The sequence below is a fragment of the Elephantulus edwardii genome, unplaced genomic scaffold (assembly GCF_000299155.1).
Source record: "Elephantulus edwardii isolate Elephantulus edwardi_28Jun2011 unplaced genomic scaffold, EleEdw1.0 scaffold00211, whole genome shotgun sequence".
Classification (NCBI taxonomy): Eukaryota; Metazoa; Chordata; class Mammalia; order Macroscelidea; family Macroscelididae; genus Elephantulus; species Elephantulus edwardii.
In genome coordinates this window covers 1,158,559-1,164,616 of record NW_006399961.1, presented here as the reverse complement: position 1 = coordinate 1,164,616, position 6,058 = coordinate 1,158,559, and positions in this window count along the sequence as shown.

The following is a 6,058-nucleotide window of genomic DNA, read 5'->3' as shown; positions in this document are numbered from 1 at the left end:
CAGTTATGGTCTCTTTGGGGTATATTCCCAGTAGTGGAATTGCTGGGTCAAATGGTATCTTTATTTGCAACTTTTTGAGAAAGCTTGGCTGTGGTCTTAATGGAAGCAAGCCGCCAGGCCTTTACTCCATGGTACTGCTGGGTGGTCTCCGGTCTCTTAGGTTAGTGCTCACCTGGACATAGTTTGTGTCACGTCCAAAAACCAAACCCAAACCTATTGCTGTTGATTCTGCCACAGCTTCCTTACAGGATGGAGTGGAACCGTCAGCTAGGGGCTCCAAGGCTGCCAGTCTTCACACAAAGCAGTGTTGGTCTTTCCCAGGCACCTCCTGACGCACAGGTGAGCCACCATTGGTTTTCCAAGGCTGTAAATTGCCCAGGAGGGGACTGTCCGTCTTTCTCCCTCAGAGCCATGGGAGGATTCAGGCTACCAGGAGGTGCAGCCTTTGAATTAGCAGCGTTGCTCCCCATTGGCTGCACCATCAGAGGACTCAGCCCCCTAGAAGTGGGCCATATGAATCACTTGCTTTTAAAGATGAGGACACTGAGGCTTGTTATTGTTCTTAGGTGCCATCGAGTTGAGCAGACTCATAGCCCTATGAACAGAGGTGACCCCTGGCCTATCCCTGCCACCCTCCCAATCTCTGATACACATGAGCCCAGTGCTGTAGTCACTGTTGATCACCTGATTGAGGGTTTTCCTCTCCTTCGTGGTCCCTCCACTTTGATGTCCTTCTCAAGAAATAGCCTCTCCTAACAGCATACCTAAAGTATGTGAGACGAAGCTTCACCATCCTTGCCTCCAGGGAGCACTCTGGCATTACCTTTTCCAGCATCTGTTCTTTTGGCAGTCTGTGCGATATCAAGTACTCTTTTCCAACACTACAGTTCAACACCATTTAAAAAAACACCACCTTTTAAAGATGAGGAAACAGAGACTTAAGCTAAACACCTTACCAACAGGGTACAAACCCTTTCTTTCTGGTTGAAAAGTCAACTGTCTGAGGCACTTCAGCATTAATTTGATCTTTATTCATCTAGTTATCAGCCCACTCACTCATCAGATAGTTATTACCTACAAGAAGATTCAAATCTATTAAGAAGAGGGCCAGTAGACAAGCATAAATATATACTACTTAAGGTCATGGTAACTGTTATGTTGTATACCACCGAGTTGGAACTGACTCATAGCTCACCCTTCAGCAAGTTTTCAGAGGCAGGAAATCACATGGGAGGAGATCGCCTATCTTTCTGTTATGCAGCAGCTGGTGGATTTGAACCTTTACACTGGCAGTGCAACTCCTTCCCGCTAAGCCACCATAATAACTCCTAATGAAGAAAAAGTTTTTAGTCTTCTATCCCAGTTACCTCTCACCCTTACTTCTAACCCAAACCACTCCTTTCCCTGTTTTACACAGCTCTGTGCAGATTTAAATGAGCTGAGTCCTAGAAGCGTATTTGAAGATTGACAGAAAGTCTTCACTGTGTGTCCCCTGGACTTGAAATGCTTATTCAGTTATACTCAGAGTCGCTGTGGGCCAGAACAGGCTCAGCTGTGCCAAGCTACAATAAAAGTTATCCTGTTTAGACTAAACCAGAGTTCAGCAAGCTTTCAAACATGTGCCAGAGTAAATATTTTGGGTTTTTTTTTTTGGGGGGGGTCATACAGTACTGTCACAAATACTGTTTTCCCTTGTACAAGAGCAGCTTTACATAGAACAAACTGATGATGATGGTGAAAACCACGACCTCGGCTAAGAGAAAGGTGAGATCACGAGTTGTGGGCTGATAGCCAGGACTTCATCCTTGAGAAAGTAAAAGGTTCTTAGAGAGAAGGAGGAAGAAAGACTACAATGGATGACTCTGAAGCTGCTCTTCCTTCACCAAACAAAGGAAGAAATGCTGGAAGAGAGCTGTACAGATTTCAAAAGGTAGCTTGAGTACACAAGCAAGGTATTATCATGAGATAGGCAAAGACTTTGATTTAGAAAATGAAAAAGGAAGAACTTGCTTGGCATTTTTTAAGCTGAAAAGAACTTGAGTTCTTTCAAATTCAAGCAGTGATGAAGGAAGGAGTCTGTGGGCAAAATACTGGATGATGCAGGAAGTAATAAAAGATGGAAGGAATATAGTGTTATTGTACTAAAAGGGATAGTGGAGCATTTCAGGAAGTAGCATAAGCTCAAGAACCTAAAGTACAAGCTCCACTGAAGGCACTGGCAAAAGTAAGGCCCCAAGGACTGTTGAAGTAGCAGTTGAGGTGTTTCAGCGGAGTTCTGGGTGTGTTCACTCGTCCATGCCAAGGGGTTTAGAAGATAGCATCCTGGCCAACTTCCTCAAGAGTTCCATTTGTTCCCATTTCCAAAAAAAGGTGATCTAACACACAATAACAATAATGTCACACCAAGTCAAATCTTGCTGTGGAAAATTATTAAAAAACAGCTTAACAGTATGTGGATGGAACTTTCAGATATTCAAGCTTGATTCTGAAGAGGCTGTGGCATAAGAGATCAATGCTGCTGTCAGGTGACTTTTGGCTGAAAAGAAAGAATACCAGAAAGATTTTTATTGACTATGCAAAGAAACTGGACTGTGTGGAGCATTAATAAATTATGGCTAATCCTGAGAATGAGAATACCAGAACACCTAATTGTGCTCATGTGAAATCTGCACTTGGACCAACTTGTTGCCTGTATAGTTTAAAATCAGGAAAGGTGTGTTAGTGTTGCATCCTTTCTCTGTATTCAGTCGGCCTGCAGAGCAAATAATTTGAGAAGCTGGACTACATGAAGAATGTGGCACCAGAAAGTGAAAAAGAGTTAAAGCACTTACTACAGAAGAGCAAACATTAGTCTTCAGTATGGATTACATCTCAATCAAGAAGCCAAATTCCTCACAATTGGACCAACAGGCAGCACTATCATAGATGGAGATTGAAATCATCTCCAGTCAACACTCATGGCAGCAGCAGTCAAGAATTATTAAAAGATGTATTGCATTGGGAAAGTCGGCTAAGACCTCTTTGAAATACAGAAGAGCAAGGATGCCATTTTAAAGAATAAGGTGCACCTGACTCAAGCCATATTTTCAATTCCTTCCTATGCACGTGAAAGCTAAATTAGACTGAAGCAGAACTGATGCCCTGGAATTGTGGTGTTAGACCTGAGTACTGATTATCTCATGAAGTGTAAAAAGAAAAAAAAAGTATCAAAGAAGTGCAACTGGGGTGCTTCTCTGAGGCAAGGATCGTGAATCTTCATCTCACATAATTTTTATGCACGTTGTCAGGAGGTGCACATCCTTGGAAAAAGACATGGGGAGGGGGAAGTAAGGTCAGTTAAAGAGGAAGACTCAATGAAATGGATTGACGCAGTGATTGCAGTCATGGGCTTGAGTATTGCAGAGATGGTGCAGGATAAAGGTTTTGATCTTTTTTTTTCATTGAGTCACTGAGTCATAGCTGACCCAATGACAATAATTTCCTTGTTTCTCTAAGAAATAAAACAAGTGTCTATGCTTTTATTTGTGCCTCATTAATTGGTTCTGCCAGTGACATGCTGAGTGACACTTTTCAACCATTATAAACCAACCAACCAATGAGGTGAAGAAGTCATGCTTTATGCTTGACCCAACAGCACCCTCTTGACAGGGGCCTCTGCAGTTTATGCAGGAAAATAAAAGCACCTGTTTACTTCAGATCAGTTAAATATTTAAAGTAGCTTCCTTCCCACCACCACCAAATAGGAAAACATCATCTTCGGAACAAGTTCCTTTTTGAAGTAGTAGCTGTTACATTCTAGTTATGTAGAAGGACCAAGTTCACCAGTTCTATCCAAGAAGTTTGTTAAAATGGCAAACTTAAGACATAAGCTATTCTTTTCCTTATTTCTGCCTCTTCACAGGCTCTCAAGATTCCAATGAGTGCCTTTCAAAGCGTCAAAGAAAGGTGCTAAAAAAAAGATTAAAAAAAAAGTGCTTTGTCTTTAAGATGATTTAGGTATTTCACCACAGTGACATCAGTTAGCTTGGGGAGACTTTGTTTGAATTGATTTTACATAGTGTGCCATTACCTAAGGTCCAGCTAGTGAGCCTATACATACCGAGGTGTCATTCTGCCTCATTTCTAGAAAACCTAAAGCTCCCTTAGGACCTCCTTCTCAGTGTCCGTTGCCTCCAGGGCTGATCCAGTATGAAGACATACGGAATCTATTATAACTACTTAGAATGTCTTAGTCACAAAAAAGACTATCAAAAAGCATTTAAATTATTGAGAATTGTTCAGAATAAGGAAAAGCTACTGCTATTTCCTTCAATATGAACTGAAGCTCAATCAATATTAAGAAAACAAAGATTCTCACCACTGGGCTGATTGGCAGTATGATGATAGATGGTGAAGAGATTGACATTGTTAACAGCTTTAGTTTGCTTGGGTCCACAGTTAACACTCTTGGTACCAGCAGCCAGGAAATAAAAAGATGAATTGCACTGGGAAAAGTCTGCTGTCAGGGACCTCTCCAGAGTGCTTAAGAGCAATGATGTCAGTCTGGAGACTAAGGTGTGCCTTCTTGCTATGCATCAGAAAGCTGGACAAGAGAGTACTGAATATACCATGGACTGCCAAGGGAACAAAGAGGTTCACTCAAGAGAGCAGGACCAGGCTGCTCCTTGGAGGCAAGGATTCTGAGTCTACGTCTGACACACTTTGTGCATGTTGCAAGAAGGGACCAGTCCTTGGAGAGAGACAGTATGCTTGGAAGGGAAGAGGAAGACCTTTGATGAGATGGACTGATTCAGTGACTGGGGTAATGAGGGTATGCGTAGGTTGACACAGGATCGAGTTAGGTTTCAGGACTACTGTACATAGGGTCACTGAGTCGCAAGCGACTCTACAACACACAACTGCTGTTTCAGATCTCAGACAAGTTCCCGAGGCAGTCCATTCTTCCCTTGCCTTTCCAAATGGCAGCATCTAGAAGGCACACCCAAAAGGAGTTTTGATTATAAATTGAGGGATACACTTTGGGAGGTATTTTTAGGTTGAGAATCCAAAGGCTACTTGGGTGAAAATCAGAAAAAAAGCAACACTGACTAGCCCAAATGATCCAAGTAATTTTCATACGCTATAAAAGCAGCAGCACAAAATAGAAATATACTGTAAATTTATTAGATTTTTTTTCTACTTTACTGGCTGTTCAGATTAAACCAAGGCCTTTATTAACTTGTAACTACAGTCCTCTAACAAATGTGACGCAAATACGTAACATGAAATCTGACTCAGTGGCACAAGATTAGTCAACCTAACAGTAGCCATTAATGTCCCAGCTGGAATCACTTAGTGCTTTTGTAAGAATTCAGTCATAAATGCACAGGCACATTCAGCATAATGTGAGGGCTTCTGCTACTGCCTGGAACGCATTATGTAAGAACTTCCCAGGGCAGGCCTAATGAGTGAGGTCAGCGGACGCCGTTTTATAGGTAAGCCAAAGCTCTGCTCTGTATTTGGAATCTGAAAGGCAGCAAGGCTATGCAAACCGTGCTCTTCAGCTCTTATATTTATGCCTCAGCAGCCACACCTTAGTGTGTCCAACTCCTCATTCATCCAACACCTTCATCACCATCTATCTGACTCTTCCAGTAAAAGTATTACGAGTTCTGTTCAGTGTGTGGGGGTGGGCTGGGTGGGCAGACGACTGGGAGGAATGGATCAGCTAACAGAGAAGACAGAAAACAGTGAATAGGATGACACCTCCTGGGATGTAAACAGAGCTTGGTGTAAGGAAATGAAGTCTGACAAAAAATTCACAAGACTGAGTATAGACAGGTTCTTCACGCATCCCACCCCCTGAAGAATTCTCCTAAAAATCTATGGACAGCCAAAGAGGAAGCAAATGTGGCCCTTTCCAAACAGGTATGATGTGACTCCTGCACGGAGGTTATTTATATTAACAGTGACTCCAGAAAGCAGCAGCCTCCTGTCAGCCGTATTGGGAAAGGCAGTCCTGGCTGCCCACTGGAGCTAGTCAGGTCTTGCGGGTCTGATGTCCTAAGAGTGTTTCAGT